General features: G+C 37.3%; 5 non-coding genes across 5 annotated transcripts; all 5 read right to left on the bottom strand.

Moving 5' to 3' along the window:
- Nucleotides 1-2,618: 2,618 nt before the first annotated feature.
- On the bottom strand, nt 2,619-2,690 carry TRNAD-GUC (transfer RNA aspartic acid (anticodon GUC)). The gene has a single exon. It is a non-coding gene; the product is annotated as a tRNA-Asp (tRNA).
- Nucleotides 2,691-3,318: 628 nt separating this feature from the next.
- TRNAD-GUC (transfer RNA aspartic acid (anticodon GUC)) lies at nt 3,319-3,390 on the bottom strand. Its single transcript has one exon. It is a non-coding gene; the product is annotated as a tRNA-Asp (tRNA).
- Nucleotides 3,391-4,018: 628 nt separating this feature from the next.
- Nucleotides 4,019-4,090, bottom strand: TRNAD-GUC (transfer RNA aspartic acid (anticodon GUC)). Its single transcript has one exon. It is a non-coding gene; the product is annotated as a tRNA-Asp (tRNA).
- Nucleotides 4,091-6,821: 2,731 nt separating this feature from the next.
- TRNAD-GUC (transfer RNA aspartic acid (anticodon GUC)) lies at nt 6,822-6,893 on the bottom strand. The gene has a single exon. It is a non-coding gene; the product is annotated as a tRNA-Asp (tRNA).
- A 628-nt stretch (nt 6,894-7,521) lies between these two features.
- On the bottom strand, nt 7,522-7,593 carry TRNAD-GUC (transfer RNA aspartic acid (anticodon GUC)). The gene has a single exon. It is a non-coding gene; the product is annotated as a tRNA-Asp (tRNA).
- Nucleotides 7,594-20,105: the final 12,512 nt, after the last annotated feature.

Raw genomic sequence — 20,105 nt, 5'->3', positions numbered from 1 at the left:
TCTTTTTTCCTAAATATTACAATACAGAAATTCCTAGCCAAAAACAATCAGTTTTATCAAGAAATTATTTCATTGAAATAAATATCTATCTATCGATCTGTCTATCTGGCTATCTTTCTAACTATCAATATATATATTTATATATATATATCTATATAATCAGCTCACTTTACCATTTGCAGCTTATAACTATTAGCCACCAGGGGTCACTACTAACCAAAAGCAGTCATTCTACTTGTAAATGGTGCCAATCGAGTGGAACAGCAACCTAGGATTCACCACTGCTTCATCTCATTTTCCAAGAGAATGCAGATGTAAAGTGTTTTTGATGGTACGCCTGTGCATATTGAAATATTCAGAGCATATTATGAATTTCAGTTAACACATCAGTAAGCATTTTGGCCATCGGTGAATTCCACCTTTTTTCTCAATCGGAATAGGCAAGGATAATGACAGATATATTTTACAATGTTAGAAAGTACATCATTTTATTTAATTGTGTGAATAAAAGGAATCGCCTCCCCATCGGGGAATTGAACCCCGGTCTCCGGCGTGACAGGCGGGGATACTGACCACTATACTAACGAGGACTTATTGGCATCAGTAAAACAGTGCTCACCTCCATGGGGTTAAGGCATACCCTCGATCAATTCACAGTATTGTAATAGGCAGATTTGCTGCTTTTGGTTAGGACAAGTAATCTTTTTTCCTAAATATTACAATACAGAAATTCCTAGCCAAAAACAATCAGTTTTATCAAGAAATTATTTCATTGAAATAAATATCTATCTATCGATCTGTCTATCTGGCTATCTTTCTAACTATCAATATATATATTTATATATATATATCTATATAATCAGCTCACTTTACCATTTGCAGCTTACAACTATTAGCCACCAGGGGTCACTACTAACCAAAAGCAGTCATTCTACTTATAAATTGTGCCAATCGAGTGGAACAGCAGCCTAGGATTCACCACTGCTTCATCTCATTTTCCAAGAGAATGCAGATGTAAAGTGTTTTTGATGGTACGCCTGTGCATATTGAAATATTCAGAGCATATTATGAATTTCAGTTAACACATCAGTAAGCATTTTGGCCATCAGTGAATTCAACCTTTTTTCTCAATCAGAATAGGCAAGGATAATGACAGATATATTTTACAATGTTAGAAAGTACATCATTTTATTTAATTGTGTGAATAAAAGGAATCGCCTCCCCGTCGGGGAATTGAACCCCGGTCTCCCGCGTGACAGGCGGGGATACTGACCAATATACTAACGAGGACTTATTGGCATCAGTTAAACAGTGCTCACCTCCTTGGGGCTAAGGCATACCCTCGATCAATTCACAGTATTGTAATAGGCCGATTTGCTGCTTTTGGTTAGGACAAGTAATCTTTTTTCCTAAATATTACAATACAGAAATTCCTAGCCAAAAACAATCAGTTTTATCAAGAAATGATTTCATTGAAATAAATATCTATCTATCGATCTGTCTATCTGGCTATCTTTCTAACTATAAATATATATATTTATATATATATATCTATATAATCAGCTCACTTTACCATTTGCAGCTTATAACTATTAGCCACCAGGGGTCACTACTAACCAAAAGCAGTCATTCTACTTGTAAATTGTGCCAATCGAGTGGAACAGCAGCCTAGGATTCACCACTGCTTCATCTCATTTTCCAAGAGAATGCAGATGTAAAGTGTTTTTGATGGTACGCCTGTGCATATTGAAATATTCAGAGCATATTATGAATTTCAGTTAACACATCAGTAAGCATTTTGGCCATCAGTGAATTCAACCTTTTTTCTCTATCGGAATAGGCAAGGATAATGACAGATAAATTTTACAATGTTAGAAAGTACATCATTGTATTTAATTGTGTGAATAAAAGGAATCGCCTCCCCGTCGGGGAATTGAACCCCTGTCTCCCGCGTGACAGGCGGGGATACTGACCACTATACTAACGAGGACTTATTGGCTTCAGTTAAACAGTGCTCACCTCCTTGGGGTTAAGGCATACCCTCAATCAATTCACAGTATTGTAATAGGCAGATTTGCTGCTTTTGGTTAGGACAAGTAATCTTTTTTCCTAAATATTACAATACAGAAATTCCTAGCCAAAAACAATCATTTTTATCAAGAAATTATTTCATTGAAATAAATATCTATCTATCGATCTGTCTATCTGGCTATCTTTCTAACTATCAATATATATATTTATATATATATATCTATATAATCAGCTCACTTTACCATTTGCAGCTTATAACTATTAGCCACCAGGGGTCACTACTAACCAAAAGCAGTCATTCTACTTGTAAATTGTGCCAATCGAGTGGAACAGCAGCCTAGGATTCACCACTGCTTCATCTCATTTTCCAAGAGAATGCAGATGTAAAGTGTTTTTGATGGTACGCCTGTGCATATTGAAATATTCAGAGCATATTATGAATTTCAGTTAACACATCAGTAAGCATTTTGGCCATCAGTGAATTCAACCTTTTTTCTCTATCGGAATAGGCAAGGATAATGACAGATATATTTTACCATGTTAGAAAGTACATCATTTTATTTAATTGTGTGAATAAAAGGAATCGCCTCCCCGTCGGGGAATTGAACCCCGGTCTCCCGCGTGACAGGCGGGGATACTGACCACTATACTAACGAGGACTTATTGGCATCAGTTAAACAGTGCTCACCTCCTTGGGGTTAAGGCATACCCTCAATCAATTCACAGTATTGTAATAGGCAGATTTGCTGCTTTTGGTTAGGACAAGTAATCTTTTTTCCTAAATATTACAATACAGAAATTCCTAGCCAAAAACAATCATTTTTATCAAGAAATTATTTCATTGAAATAAATATCTATCTATCGATCTGTCTATCTGGCTATCTTTCTAACTATCAATATATATATTTATATATATATATCTATATAATCAGCTCACTTTACCATTTGCAGCTTATAACTATTAGCCACCAGGGGTCACTACTAACCAAAAGCAGTCATTCTACTTGTAAATTGTGCCAATCGAGTGGAACAGCAGCCTAGGATTCACCACTGCTTCATCTCATTTTCCAAGAGAATGCAGATGTAAAGTGTTTTTGATGGTACGCCTGTGCATATTGAAATATTCAGAGCATATTATGAATTTCAGTTAACACATCAGTAAGCATTTTGGCCATCAGTGAATTCAACCTTTTTTCTCTATCGGAATAGGCAAGGATAATGACAGATATATTTTACCATGTTAGAAAGTACATCATTTTATTTAATTGTGTGAATAAAAGGAATCGCCTCCCCGTCGGGGAATTGAACCCCGGTCTCCCGCGTGACAGGCGGGGATACTGACCACTATACTAACGAGGACTTATTGGCATCAGTTAAACAGTGCTCACCTCCTTGGGGTTAAGGCATACCCTCGATCAATTCACAGTATTGTAATAGGCAGATTTGCTGCTTTTGGTTAGGACAAGTAATCTTTTTTCCTAAATATTACAATACAGAAATTCCTAGCCAAAAACAATCAGTTTTATCAAGAAATTATTTCATTGAAATAAATATCTATCTATCGATCTGTCTATCTGGCTATCTTTCTAACTATCAATATATATATTTATATATATATATCTATATAATCAGCTCACTTTACCATTTGCAGCTTATAACTATAAGCCACCAGGGGTCACTACTAACCAAAAGCAGTCATTCTACTTGTAAATGGTGCCAATCGAGTGGAACAGCAGCCTAGGATTCACCACTGCTTCATCTCATTTTCCAAGAGAATGCAGATGTAAAGTGTTTTTGATGGTACGCCTGTGCATATTGAAATATTCAGAGCATATTATGAATTTCAGTTAACACATCAGTAAGCATTTTGGCCATCGGTGAATTCCACCTTTTTTCTCAATCGGAATAGGCAAGGATAATGACAGATATATTTTACAATGTTAGAAAGTACATCATTTTATTTAATTGTGTGAATAAAAGGAATTGCCTCCCCGTCGGGGAATTGAACCCCAGTCTCCCGCGTGACAGGCGGGGATACTGACCACTATACTAACGAGGACTTATTGGCATCTGTTAAACAGTGCTCACCTGCATGGGGTTAAGGCATACCCTCGATCAATTCACAGTATTGTAATAGGCAGATTTGCTGCTTTTGGTTAGGACAAGTAATCTTTTTTCCTAAATATTACAATACAGAAATTCCTAGCCAAAAACAATCAGTTTTATCAAGAAATTATTTCATTGAAATAAATATCTATCTATCGATCTGTCTATCTGGCTATCTTTCTAACTATCAATATATATATTTATATATATATATCTATATAATCAGCTCACTTTACCATTTGCAGCTTATAACTATTAGCCACCAGGGGTCACTACTAACCAAAAGCAGTCATTCTACTTGTAAATTGTGCCAATCGAGTGGAACAGCAGCCTAGGATTCACCACTGCTTCATCTCATTTTCCAAGAGAATGCAGATGTAAAGTGTTTTTGATGGTACGCCTGTGCATATTGAAATATTCAGAGCATATTATGAATTTCAGTTAACACATCAGTAAGCATTTTGGCCATCAGTGAATTCAACCTTTTTTCTCAATCAGAATAGGCAAGGATAATGACAGATATATTTTACAATGTTAGAAAGTACATCATTTTATTTAATTGTGTGAATAAAAGGAATCGCCTCCCCGTCGGGGAATTGAACCCCGGTCTCCCGCGTGGATACTGATCACTATACTAACGAGGACTTATTGGCATCAGTTAAACAGTGCTCACCTCCTTGGGGTTAAGGCATACCCTCGATCAATTCACAGTATTGTAATAGGCAGATTTGCTGCTTTTGGTTAGGACAAGTAATCTTTTTTCCTAAATATTACAATACAGAAATTCCTAGCCAAAAACAATCAGTTTTATCAAGAAATTATTTCATTGAAATAAATATCTATCTATCGATCTGTCTATCTGGCTATCTTTCTAACTATCAATATATATATTTATATATATATATATCTATATAATCAGCTCACTTTACCATTTGCAGCTTATAACTATTAGCCACCAGGGGTCACTACTAACCAAAAGCAGTCATTCTACTTGTAAATGGTGCCAATCGAGTGGAACAGCAGCCTAGGATTCACCACTGCTTCATCTCATTTTCCAAGAGAATGCAGATGTAAAGTGTTTTTGATGGTACGCCTGTGCATATTGAAATATTCAGAGCATATTATGAATTTCAGTTAACACATCAGTAAGCATTTTGGCCATCGGTGAATTCCACCTTTTTTCTCAATCGGAATAGGCAAGGATAATGACAGATATATTTTACAATGTTAGAAAGTACATCATTTTATTTAATTGTGTGAATAAAAGGAATCGCCTCCCCGTCGGGGAATTGAACCCCGGTCTCCCGCGTGACAGGCGTGATAGGCGTGATACTGACCACTATACTAACGAGGACTTATTGGCATCAGTAAAACAGTGCTCACCTCCATGGGGTTAAGGCATACCCTCGATCAATTCACAGTATTGTAATAGGCAGATTTGCTGCTTTTGGTTAGGACAAGTAATCTTTTTTCCTAAATATTACAATACAGAAATTCCTAGCCAAAAACAATCAGTTTTATCAAGAAATTATTTCATTGAAATAAATATCTATCTATCGATCTGTCTATCTGGCTATCTTTCTAACTATCAATATATATATTTATATATATATATATCTATATAATCAGCTCACTTTACCATTTGCAGCTTATAACTATTAGCCACCAGGGGTCACTACTAACCAAAAGCAGTCATTCTACTTATAAATTGTGCCAATCGAGTGGAACAGCAGCCTAGGATTCACCACTGCTTCATCTCATTTTCCAAGAGAATGCAGATGTAAAGTGTTTTTGATGGTACGCCTGTGCATATTGAAATATTCAGAGCATATTATGAATTTCAGTTAACACATCAGTAAGCATTTTGGCCATCAGTGAATTCAACCTTTTTTCTCAATCAGAATAGGCAAGGATAATGACAGATATATTTTACAATGTTAGAAAGTACATCATTTTATTTAATTGTGTGAATAAAAGGAATCGCCTCCCCGTCTGGGAATTGAACCCCGGTCTCCCGCGTGACAGGCGGGGATACTGACCAATATACTAACGAGGACTTATTGGCATCAGTTAAACAGTGCTCACCTCCTTGGGGTTAAGGCATACCCTCGATCAATTCACAGTATTGTAATAGGCCGATTTGCTGCTTTTGGTTAGGACAAGTAATCTTTTTTCCTAAATATTACAATACAGAAATTCCTAGCCAAAAACAATCAGTTTTATCAAGAAATTATTTCATTGAAATAAATATCTATCTATCGATCTGTCTATCTGTCTATCTTTCTAACTATAAATATATATATTTATATATATATATCTATATAATCAGCTCACTTTACCATTTGCAGCTTATAACTATTAGCCACCAGGGGTCACTACTAACCAAAAGCAGTCATTCTACTTGTAAATTGTGCCAATCGAGTGGAACAGCAGCCTAGGATTCACCACTGCTTCATCTCATTTTCCAAGAGAATGCAGATGTAAAGTGTTTTTGATGGTACGCCTGTGCATATTGAAATATTCAGAGCATATTATGAATTTCAGTTAACACATCAGTAAGCATTTTGGCCATCAGTGAATTCAACCTTTTTTCTCTATCGGAATAGGCAAGGATAATGACAGATACATTTTACAATGTTAGAAAGTACATCATTTTATTTAATTGTGTGAATAAAAGGAATCGCCTCCCCGTCGGGGAATTGAACCCCGGTCTCTCGCGTGACAGGCGGGGATACTGACCACTATACTAACGAGGACTTATTGGCATCAGTTAAACAGTGCTCACCTCCTTGGGGTTAAGGCATACCCTCGATCAATTCACAGTATTGTAATAGGCAGATTTGCTGCTTTTGGTTAGGACAAGTAATCTTTTTTCCTAAATATTACAATACAGAAATTCCTAGCCAAAAACAATCAGTTTTATCAAGAAATTATTTCATTGAAATAAATATCTATCTATCGATCTGTCTATCTGGCTATCTTTCTAACTATCAATATATATATTTATATATATATATCTATATAATCAGCTCACTTTACCATTTGCAGCTTATAACTATTAGCCACCAGGGGTCACTACTAACCAAAAGCAGTCATTCTACTTGTAAATTGTGCCAATCGAGTGGAACAGCAGCCTAGGATTCACCACTGCTTCATCTCATTTTCCAAGAGAATGCAGATGTAAAGTGTTTTTGATGGTACGCCTGTGCATATTGAAATATTCAGAGCATATTATGAATTTCAGTTAACACATCAGTAAGCATTTTGGCCATCAGTGAATTCAACCTTTTTTCTCTATCGGAATAGGCAAGGATAATGACAGATATATTTTACAATGTTAGAAAGTACATCATTTTATTTAATTGTGTGAATAAAAGGAATCGCCTCCCCGTCGGGGAATTGAACCCCGGTCTCCCGCGTGACAGGCGGGGATACGGACCACTATACTAACGAGGACTTATTGGCATCAGTTAAACAGTGCTCACCTCCTTGGGGTTAAGGCATACCCTCGATCAATTCACAGTATTGTAATAGACAGATTTGCTGCTTTTGGTTAGGACAAGTAATCTTTTTTCCTAAATATTACAATACAGAAATTCCTAGCCAAAAACAATCAGTTTTATCAAGAAATTATTTCATTGAAATAAATATCTATCTATCGATCTGTCTATCTGGCTATCTTTCTAACTATCAATATATATATTTATATATATATTACCTACTGGCGGTCGCCAGTAGGTATATATAGTTAGGATTTTTTCCCTATGGGATTTTTGAAAATTCTATGTCTAATAACTTTGGCGTTTGTGGACGGAATTGGCTGAAATTTTCTGGAAAATGGAACATTTTGTTTCTGAGGAGCCCCTGAAAATTTGGGGGGGGTTCGTCCGGGGGGGGCAGAGAAAAAAGGGGGGTCCCAAAACGTGTTTTTAACATTGAGTTTTCCATAGGGCGGTTAGCCTCACTTTTAGCCCGAACGGCTGAATGGATTTGCACGAAACTTGGCTAAATTGTAGGGACTGGTAGCCCGATGTGCCTTTTGTAGGTCTCAATATATGTGCTGCAGTGGATTTTGAGAAATTAACGTTCAAAAAAAGATATATATCTGTAAGCGCGGACCGGGCAGCGCCCCGGTTCGCGGACCTTAAGCGTACCGAAACTTCGCGTAGCGAAGCTGATTGGCTCTCCGGTGTCTGTCAACATTCTAAACAGTCCGGAGCGGCCGCCATCTTGTCTCTCGGTAGGATCGAGAGACAAGAGGAGGCCAAAACAAAGGGGGAAATAACTATAAGGGGGCATAGTAGATCCTCGCTGACCCCCTAGGTTTAATGTGGAGGTTTTAAAGGGGCCCCGCGGGGCAAAAAAAAAAAAAAATTTTTTTTTTTTTTTTCGTGATTAGCGTCCGGTCCGCGAACCGGGAAGCGTTCTGGGGAGCGTACTACAATGAAAAATGAATGATAGTCTTTTCAAATGCTGTATGTTAATTGATTGTTGGATTTTTTGATTATTTTTTATTTCCTTTATCTTCCCAGGGAGCAACCCGGTACGCGAACCGTTGAGCGCCTCGGTACGCGGACCTTAAGCGTTCCGGGAGTCCACCATTTTGTGTTTCGGTCGAATTAAGATACAAGATGGAGGGCAATTAATGTTCGGAATGGGTAGAAGGGGGCACGGTAGAGTTATCTTGACCCCCTAGGTTTTCTGAGGGTGGCTGAGGAGGTTTATATGTGCGAAAAAAAAACATTTTTTTAAAAAAAATTCGCGAGGTTAGCTCCCGGTACGCATACCGGGTAGCGCCCCAGGGAGCGTACTTTGTTGAAAATTAGTGAAAAAAGTTAGAGTAAAATAATAATTGTGAGTGATTAGATGTAGGGTAGCTCTGAGAAGAGCTTTTGGGTTTATGGTACATTTAGGTACTTATAAGTAGGTACCAATGCACATTCTTAAATTCAGAGTGAAAACTCTGTTGCCCTCATCTGAGAAGTGAACTCCATCTCCTCTGTAGATATCTTGCATGTAGTAACGCAAGTTATTGTTGTACAGGGAGCCCATTCCATGGTCTCTCATGTAAGCTGAAACAGATTTGTTTACATGCTTCCTCGACTTCTCAATTTGTGGACAAAATTGGTTTGACCACCTCCATTTCTGTCTTTGGCATATATTTGACTATACCAAGGCAGTCTGAGGAAAAAGTGCCATTAATTGCTCAAAGGTGTCCTTTAAAAGCATTTCCAGACCTACACCAGTCAAAGTGCCCAAGTCATTACCTCCACAGTGCACAATTAACAGGTCAGGTTTTGGCAAATGCATAAAGGTTTTCACCAATGGTATCAATTGGTGACATTTTAATCCTCTTTGGCCAAACCACTTAATTTCCACATCTTGTAAATTGAGATTAGGTAAATTCCTGCTTTCAACGTACCTTTGAGCCCAGTGAATATAACTATGACCAACAATCCAGACAGAAAACATGGTGAGAGAAGGTTCTCCTGCAGTCAGATGAAGTGTGGCAATGAAATGGCAGTTGAAAAAATGAGAGTGTAAAATGAAAAAAAAACTGTGGAGTTTCTGTGTTCATGAAGCAGTAACAGTGATTGGTGGATTTTGATTGATGAAAACAGAAAGTTAGGGTGCACAGATGTGTTCTTTGAAAGATGTATTTTGAGTGGTCAATAAAAAATCATTAAATGAAAGAATGCACTGGATATGCAGGTGCACTGAGAGTTCAGAGTTCAATTGCAACATTGTTGTGTGAACTTGCAAACACCAGAGTTTTTCCAAGAGGTGGTTGCTATGGAAAATAGGCAGAAAGGGCAGAGGGGGAAGGGTTTTCATTTGAAAAAAAAAAGTGAGGGAAGAGTTTTGATTGGGTGACATGAGAAATATGTGTGAAGAATTACAGCATTTCTGTGCTTTTGATAGCTGCATACTCTGGAGTGCATACCTTTTGCTCTGCTGAAGACAAATTGGTGTGTTTCTTAGACTGTTTTCAAACTCAAAGTATTTGCTAAGGTGAGAAAATATTTCTTTAATTTAGATAGAGAATAGTGTGCTTTAAGGAGAAAATTATGATTTATGTGGCGCAAATTGCTTGTAAATATGCTCTCACATGTGTATGGAAAATTTTGATTTTGAATGTTTGTGTTACATAGCCATGTTAAAAGTGACCCAACCATGCTGGAAAGCCAATCAAAAAATGCGTTCATGTGTTTTAATGACATTTTAAGTCATTTTCCCATGTGCAGTGTTTAGAAATTATGATTTGAAAATCGTTTTTGGGGAAAAGGAATTGTTTTTAAATTCATGACAAGGACATAATGGTGTATGCTTCTTTATAAGGCAATTGACTGTCCCTGATGTTATTTTTCTCATTTTAGTGTAAGACCTTTCTCTGTGGCGCAAATTGCTTGTAAATATGCTCTCACATGTGCATGGAAAATTTAGATTTTGAATGTTTGTGTTACATAGCCATGTTAAAAGTGACCCAACCATGCTCGAAAGGCAATCAAAAAACGCTTTCATGTGTTTTAATGACATTTTAAGTCATTTTCTCATGTGCAGTGTTTTGAAATTATGATTTGAAAATCGTTTTTGGGGAAAAGGAATTGTTTTTAAATTCATGACAAGGACATAATGGTGTATGGTTCTTTATAAGGCAATTGACTTTCCCTGATGTTATTTTTCCCATTTTAATGTAAGACCTTTCTCTGTGGCGCAAATTGCTTGTAAATATGCTCCCACCTGTGCATGGAAAATTTTGATTTTGAATGTTTGTGTTACATAGCCATGTTAAAAGTGACCCTACCATGCAGGAAAGCCAATCAAAAAACGCTTTTATGTGTCTTAAGGACAATTTAAGTAATTTTCCCATGTGTAGTGTTTTGAAGTTATGATTTGAAAATCGTTGTTGAGGTAAAGGAATGTTGTTAAAATTTATGTGCGCCATATGCCCCCAAATTTCTTTTTTAGGGTTGCAGCAGGGTGTTCTTGAGACACCCCTGCACCTTTGGAATAAATTCCTAATTTGTGATGAGCAAATTGTTAATCGCAAATTGCACCTTCATTTATATGAGCCTCCTAGCCCATGGAAATGAATGGGTAAAATAGCAATTAGCAATTTGCTCATTGCAAATTAGGAATGGTAAAGAATTGCTATTTATTCCTTAAAATTCGCTATTTAGGAAATGCAAAATAGTTTGATGATACATATGGCGGTTGATCTCTAACAAGATAAGAAGCTTATCATTTATGGTGACTGGCGCAATGAAGTAGACATCACTTACTTCATTGGTAGAGCTTTACATGTATTATCTCCTCTGTATTCTTCATCAAGCGTAAATGTAATCTGCAATCCTGAGTAGGCCTCACTTTAAACAAACCTCTGGATAGGCTACATCTTATTGTTATCCTGTATTAATCATTTAAAATGCTAGGGACAGATTTATGATAGGTGTATACCTCTTTTGCGCCACTTAGAAAACATTGTCCATGGGGAAATGACTTAAAATGTCCTTAAGACACATGAATGTGTTATTTTAAAACGTTTGCAATTTTTTTGGGTCACTTTCAACATGGCTATGTGACTGAAACAGTCAAAATCTAAATTCGCAATGCACAGGTGGGAGCATATTTACAAGGAATGTGCTTCATGGGGAAAGGTCTTATAATGTAATATGGGAAAAATGACATCAGAGACACTGAAATGCCTTATAGAGAAGCATACACCATTATGTCCTTGTCATAAATTTGCAAACCATTACTTTTCCCCAAAAACGATTTTCAAATTATATTTAAAAAACACTGCACATGTGGAAATGACTTAAAATGTCAATAATTCAAAATTTGCGATTCCTTAAATGCAATGTATCAAAAAAAATATGTAAAAAATGATATTAAGGATTTGGAAACTACCACCAACTTCTAGTTTGTGGTAATTTGCGAATTCTTTTCAAAAAGCATTTTTTTCAACAAAAAAAAGGTCCCATATGACGCCCATACATGCCCTTAGGGCATGTAGGTGTGCCATATGCTCCCAAATTTCTTTTTCAGGGGTGCAGCAGGGTGTTCTTGAGATACCCCTGCACGCTTGAAAAAAATCCTATTTTGTGATGAGCTAATTGCTAATCACAAATTGCAACCTTCATTCCTATGAGCCTCCTAGCCCATGGAAATGAATGGGTAATTTGCAATTAGCAATTTGCTCATTGCAAATTAGGAATAGTAAAGAATTGCTATTTATTCCTTAAAATTTGCTATTTAGGAAATGCAAAATAGTTTGATGGTACATATGGTGGTTCATCTGTAACAAGATAAGAAGCTTAGGGATACATTTATGATGACTGGCGCAATAAAGTGCACATTACTTACTTCATTGGTAGTCCTTTATATGTATTATCTCCTCTGTATTCTTCATCAAGCGTAACTTTAATCTGCAATCCTGAGTAGGCCTCACCTTAAACAAACCTCTGGATAGGACACACTTTATTGTCATCCTGGATTAATCATTTAAAATGCTAGGGACAGATTTATGATAGGTGTATGCCTTTTTTGTGCCACTGTGCGTCACTTTTATGATGCAGCGGTGGTGCAAAAGATTTGCTATGAGGCGACAACATTACAAATTGATGCATTTAGGCAGATATGTCATGGTGTAAAAAAAACGTACCACATAAAACCCAAGCAGCAGTGATGCAAAAGATGCACCATGTCGCAAGACAGGCCTCACTTGGGGCCATATGTATCAAGCTAATTAGCATTTGCAAAGATCAAAATTCTATGAATTTCGGCCTTTGCGAATGTTAATTAGACAAATGGTATGTATCAAACAAGTTTGATGCAAAATAAGGAGTAGCAAAATTTGCTATTCTTTATTTTGCGATTGCACTGAAGCATTTGCAAATTTTGTGACTACTTAAATGCAATGTATCAAACAAAAACTATGTAAAAAATGACATTAAGGATTTGGAAACTATTGTGGTAAATTGGTGGTAATTTGTGAATTCTTTTCAAAAAGCTTTTTTTCAAAAAAACAAAAGGTGCCATATGACGCCAACACATGCCCTTAGGGCATGTATGTGTGCCATATGCCCCCAAATTTGTTTTTCAGGGGTGCAGCAGGGTGTTCTTGAGACACCCCTGCACCCTTGGAAAAATTCCTAATTTGTGATGAGCAAATTGATAATCGCAAATTAAACCTTCATTCATATGAGCCTCCTAGGCCATGGAAATGAATGGGTAACTTGCAATTAGCAATTTGCTCATCGCAAATTAGGAATGGTAAAGAATCGCTATTTATTCCTTAAAATTCGCTATTTAGAAAATGTAAAATATTTTGATGATACATATGGCAGTTCATCTGTAACAAGATAAGAAGCTTAGGGATAGATTTATGATGACTGGCGCATCACCAGGGATGTGACAGTCATCCTGCGCCACTGTTCCGCCACCCATGTTGTGCTGCATTTACAATGCGGCGCAGCATGGGGAAAAAACGGCACAGATGCGTGACGCATCTGTGCCGTAAAGGTGGCGCATTGCTGGAGTTGTATCGCAAGTGCGATGCAGCTCCAGCAAGGCTCAGGGGTGCCCCATCTCTACAATGCTGCGTCAAGACCTATGCCAGCTTCAAGCAGGCGCAGGGTTTTGACGCAGCTTTCTCCTATCTGATTGTAAATGCGGCACACCATGGGTGGTAAAGCAGTGGTGCACATTAACTGGTGCATGCCTGGGGATGTGCCATTTAATATAAATCTGCACTTTAACATTTAAGTATGTGCAGGGGACACAGAGTCGGTGAGGCTTATCCAAGGTTAAGAAGAGATGAGTCCTGTTCAGTGAAAAATTAGACATAGGCTTCACCTGCTCAGCATTGCTGGACATGGCTAAATAATAGCTGCAAAATGTTAATCTTGTTAAACAATTTTACTATTATAATCTCTGAGATTTGTTTCTTACTCTGCAACATCTCATTGTTGTTATCTTTCTTTAAAGATAAAGACAACCTCAACATGAGCGACAATCTGCAATCAGTTGATTTTGAACTCATCATTGAACTTGTAATTGAAACATCAGTGGATGTTGATCCTTTGGATGATTTAAATCCTGAGGATGAAGAAGAGCGTGATGAGGATGCAGATTTGTCCGAATTATATGATATAGGATGGGAAGCTGACCTGCTTGAGCCTTTGGAAATATAAACATTTATTTTTAAAATTTATAATCAATAAAAAGTAAAAAGGTAAACCGTTTAATTTAAAAATAAAGACACCTTCAAAAACAGGTTATGTGTAGTGTCTTCAATAAAATATTAAAATATGCTCATAAAATTAGATCAGATTCACATATAAAATAGCATAGGTAACATAAATATAAATGTCATTTCTTTTCTGGTATTTCTGTATTGTAAAATTGCCAATGACTAAAAAATCTTCAAATTAAAATGTCAAGTAGTGTGTTATGTTTTTGATCACTATTACTGATTTACTGTTTGATAATAATGTTTATTAACATTTTTTATTATATTTTTCCTCAGATTCAACTGCAGATCATTTCAAGATTTCACCATGCCTACAATACAAAGACAGATAAAGGCTGCAAAACGTCAAAGACAGCAGGTGAAAAAAAAAATGCAGCAGTCCTCTAACAAAAAGATTTCTCAAGCCACGAAGAAAGCACCGGGTAAGAGCTCTAAATATTTCATAAGAAATATTTGTAATAAAAAAAATATTACTACAGAAAATGTTTCAGTCCATAACACGAGAAGGAAATCAAATGGAAAGAAAAGGACAATGAAAAATGTTACTGCTAGAGCAAGAGATAAATCTGTGCATGATAGTAGAAGGAAACAACAGTTTAGGGAGATTCGTAAACGAATGTTCCGCAACAGGATAATTGGCAATTTGTTAAAAAATATTAAGAAAGGTCAACAGAAACTAGTTTTTTATAAGAGAAAAAAAAAAGTTGAGAAAGTTATTGATCAGGCATTTGAAATTAAACGTAAGTTATTTATTTTGATAATCAATAGAATTAGGAAGCTAAACAAGGCAATTTTTGATTTCAAAAGAAATAGTAGATGGAAGAGAATAGTTAATCGTAGTAATTTTTGTGAAGTTTTTTCTGGAGAATGGATGCATAGTTCAAGCTGTGAGGCATTTTTTAATGAGGAGAGTTATTTCCAGGATAATGATTTGGTGCATGCAGTTGACACCAGTGGTCGTGCTTATGAAGTGAAAGATGGTTGTCCAGTTGAAAAAGAAAAACTTGTGACAACAGAGGCAGAAGAGTTGTTAGGTAATGAGGTTTTAGGAAGACGTGCTAAGGGTCCTGTGTACACCTGGAAGTGTAGTAGTATTTGCAGTGTGCGACAGGATTCCATCAATTTGCTTTGTGATTTTGTACGGTCATTTAACAAAAAAAGTTTGAAGCAGAAAATGATGTTGTTGCAAGAATTAGATCCTTGCAGAGTAAGAGAAGTGACAGGTTTGCATGGTCATTCACTGGCTTGTCTTTCCAGGAGAGTATGCCAGAGTGTTTTTCATCATTTCAGGATGCTAGCAGTGCATCATAACAAAGTGAGGAAATTAGTTAGAATGTTGTATTATGCTAAGAGTCCAGCAATTATGCTGAAACAATTATGCGCTGCTCTTTTGCATGGTTCTGAAATAGATGTGAAGAATATATGTGAAGAAATTGAGTTTTGTTACTTTGGAAGTAAGGAGGAGAATGTTGAAATTGAGCAAGAAGTAGAGGGTCATGTGGAAGATAGTGTACAGGTTTCCAGTACAGATAATTTCCAGAGGGAAATTGCGACGTTTGACGTGAAATCAAGTGAGAGGCCTAATTTCACTTGTGTGTGTTGTAGACGCACTTATTATAAGAATCAGACTAAGTTAGTGGATTTATATGCAAAAAGTGAAAGGGAAAATAATAGTGAATGGAAGGATTTTGCAACATACTTGATGGTAGAAAATTGTTTTGATTTGGGATTGGATCAACGTGTGTGTACTTATTGTTGTAACAAATTAAAACAAAACCAGATGCCTGCTAGAGCAGTTCATAATAATCTGGAATTGGTTGAGATTCCTTCTGAATTGAAGGACTTAAATACTTATGAATCTATTTTGATTCAAAGTATCCATCCCTTTCAGGCTATTGTAAGAATGGAGCCAAAGACAGGGAAATTGCCTCCATCAGATTTACAGAGAGGATTAAAGGGAAGAGTTGTTTATTTGCCTCTAGATTTCAAGAAAAACATTAACACAATTGGAGTAGAAAAAGTGGAAGAGGAACCTCTGGTTATCTTAGTTAATGGGGTTCCGACAAAGAATAAGAAAATATGGCAAGATTTAGTAGATGTTAGGAAAGTTAAAAAGGCAACATTGTATTTGAAAAAAAATAATAAATACTATAAGAATGTATATGTTGCAGAAGAGGAAGTAAGTGAGGAAGAGGATAGCGATTTGTGTGCTGGTCAAATTGAGAAAGTAGAACCCTCTAGTAGTGAAGAAATATATGAACATTATAGTGTTCATCCTTTGCATTCCAAGGAAGTCATGGGGAATGCTATTGAGTTGTTTCAAATGAAACAAGCCAAAGGGAGTCCCATTAGTGTTTGGGAGGAAAGTTTGGAAGCTCGGTGTTTCCCACAGCTTTTTCCAACAGGTCAGGGAGGAAGATATGATGAGCGACCTCATCAAATTCCTGCTTCTGAATACCGGACTTTGCGATTGTATGCAGGAGATGCTAGGTTTCGACAATGCATTCCTTATTTGTTTCATCTCCTGTTTGAAAGCGATCTGTCTGGACTGTCATATGCAGTGAACCACATCTTGAAAAGTGGTATACACATGCAAAACATCTCGGCAAGTGATTTTATGGATAAAGTGAATGTCCAAGATAGTATTTTGGATTCTCACCTGATTAATCTCATGGCGTGTCAGCGTGGTACTAATGAGTACTGGTACCGTCGTCATGGTGATTTAAAATGTATGCTGAGGAACTTAGGTACTCCCACATGGTTCCTCACTCTGAGTTGTGCCGAGTATGGCTGGGAAGACTTACTTCAATTTCTACGAGAGGCAAATGCTAACGTAGATAACATCTAATTCAAGACACCCGGAGAACTGTGCTCTTTGGATCCAGTCAATGTATGTAGGTACTTCAATCATAGATTTGAAGCTATGATGTCTTTCATCATGAATAAGAAGAATCCACCTCTTGGAGAGGTGTTGGATTTCTTCTGGAGAAAGGAGTACCAAGCAAGAGGTGCTCCTCATATACATATGTTGCTGTGGATCAAGGATGCACCTAAATTTGGAACGGATCCAGAAGACTCAGTGATGAGTTTCATCCAACAGTATTCTACGTGTGCTGTTCCAAACGCAAAGGAGAAGAAAAGCCTAAGAGAAAAAGTTCTGCGTTTCCAAAGCCATCGATGTGGAAAGTACTGCCGTCGTAAATTCCGAAACAAAGACAAGTTCTACACCAAATGTCGTTTCGGCTTTCCACGACCGGTGATTTCTAAAGGAAGAGTAAACAGTTTGATGTCTTCGCTGCGACATAATGTGATGAAGAAATCACCTAAAAACACATACAATTTGAAGAGGAACGAAGAGTCCAAGTACATCAACGACTACAACCCGGTGATTTTGTCCATGTGGAATGCTAACATGGATATACAGTTTGTGGCTGATAACTGTATGGCTGTGGCTCGGTATGTGACGTCTTACATCACCAAAAAAGAGAAGACAGAATTGAAGGATATGTGGGAGGACATTTCCCATGAAAAGAGCCTCAGCAAGAAGTTGTACAGTTTCAGTCTGAAGATGTTGTCGCATCGAGAAATCGGAGCGTACGAATGTTCTGACCGGTTGTCTTCAGCAAGTCTCTATGCCAAGTCCAGGAGTATCGTTTGGGCGAGTCTTGGTCTTGCTGCAACGCGTAATCGAGTTCTCAAACCTGTGCGGGAAATTGAGTATTTGGCGGAAAAGGAGCCAAACAGTACCGACATTTTGAAGACAAACATGTTGGATACATATTATCCAAATCGAAGCAGTCACCTCGAGAATGTTTGTCTGTATGAGGTTCTGCAAAATTACATATTCAAGAGGAACATCAAAGAAGATACTGAGAAAGGAGTGTATGCTGTAATAGGAAGTGAGGGATGTCTGGTCAAGCAAAGAAAATGCCACTTGGTAAACCATCGAAAATTGAGTGGCGAATCTCCTGAAAAAAAGGAGTTTTTCTATTTAGCACTTTTGCAACTTTTCAAGCCTTGGCGTGCAGAAGAGGAACTGCTTGGAGATTTCCTCTGTTATGAAGACTCTTTCAATGCCGCCAAGGAGACCATAGAATGTCCTGCTTTTCCCAAATATGTAGAAATGTTGAATGCGGAAATTGAGCAGGAAGCAACGATTGCAGCCGAGATTGCCAGAGACAGTTCTCAGGACAGTCAGAGTTCTGCTTCATTGAGTCAGGATCCACTAGGAGGACCTCTTATCGAAAATGAAGCTGCCACTGCTATGAATGAAGTGGAAAGAGCCATGGCACATGCTCAAGAGGATGCGGTTAACTTAGAAGAGTTGGAAAGGCAACTCAACGTTGAGCAGAGGAAAATATATGACGAAGTTACCATGCAAATTGATCATGGATTAAGTCATGATAAGAAAGAGTGCTCATGTACGTCGTTGAAGCCTGTCCGACTGTACGTGAGTGGAGAAGCGGGAACTGGAAAAAGTTTCCTCATTAAAGCAATTTCATGCTATTTGCAGGAAAGGACAGAGTCATCGCTGTCTTGTGTTGTCACTGCTCCAACTGGACTGGCAGCACATAATATTAAAGGGATTACTTTACATCGTTTACTGATGCTGCCAGTGGAGCATGACAACAAATTAGAATATCACAAGCTATCTGGAGATGCTTGTTTTGAAGTTTCAAGAATCTTGAGGAAAATGAAACTTCTTATCATTGACGAAGTAAGCATGGTTTCCAATGTCATGCTTGCCTTTGTGCATTTGAGGATGCAAGAAGTTCTCAAAACAGAGTATGATGTGTTATTTGGTGGTAAACACATCATTGTTTTCGGAGATCTTTTGCAGCTGACACCAGTGAAAGGGCAACCTGTGTTCAAAATGCTCACGCATGAAGATACCAGGAAGTGCCTAGGCAGCATTGGCAACGTCAATATATGGTTAAGCTTCAATTATGCTGAACTGCATGAAAATATGCGTCAGGCGAAGGATGAAGTTTACAAGACTATTCTACAAGATGTTAGAACTGGAAAAGTGACCGAGCATGGGAAAGAAGCTTTACATGCACGATTACTGTCAAATTTATATCCAGAACAAGATGTTGTGCCTGAGAATATTTTTCAGAAAATTACTGAAAAGAAATCTGGAATATGTTTGATGCCAACTCTTGCAGAATGTGCCAAATTTAACAACAAAATGTTGCATTTAGAAAAGCAAGAGATTGTGAAACTGGAAGCTATTGATAGAGTAGAGCATATGGGATCAACAATTATTTTGTCTGAGAATCTGAAAACAAAATTGGATTCATTAGAGAAGAGTATATCTAAAACTACAGGTTTTGAAAAGACTCTGAATGTGTGCTTGAACTGCCGTATAATTTTAAGAAGGAATTTACATGTTGAAAGAGGTCTGCTAAATGGATCAATGGGTAATGTTGTTGATTTTGTGAAATACAGAAATAGAGATGGAATTGAATTTTTAAAAATTAAATTTGATGGCATTGAGGAAGTACAGCTAATTGCTCGTTGTTCTGCTAGATTTTTGCTTGTAAAAGACTCATATGTTCGCCGTAAGCAGTTTCCTGTTTGCTTGGCATATGCGGTGACAATCCATAAATCGCAAGGTTTAAGTGTAGACAGTGCATTGGTGAATATTGGCAGTTCTGTGTTCAAGGAGGGTATGGCATATGTGGCATTGTCACGAGTTAGAACTTTATCAGGA

Source organism: Lissotriton helveticus, chromosome 1_2 (genome assembly GCF_964261635.1).
Source record: "Lissotriton helveticus chromosome 1_2, aLisHel1.1, whole genome shotgun sequence".
In the NCBI taxonomy this organism is placed as follows: domain Eukaryota; kingdom Metazoa; phylum Chordata; class Amphibia; order Caudata; family Salamandridae; genus Lissotriton; species Lissotriton helveticus.
This window is presented reverse-complemented; position numbering and strand designations above follow the sequence as displayed.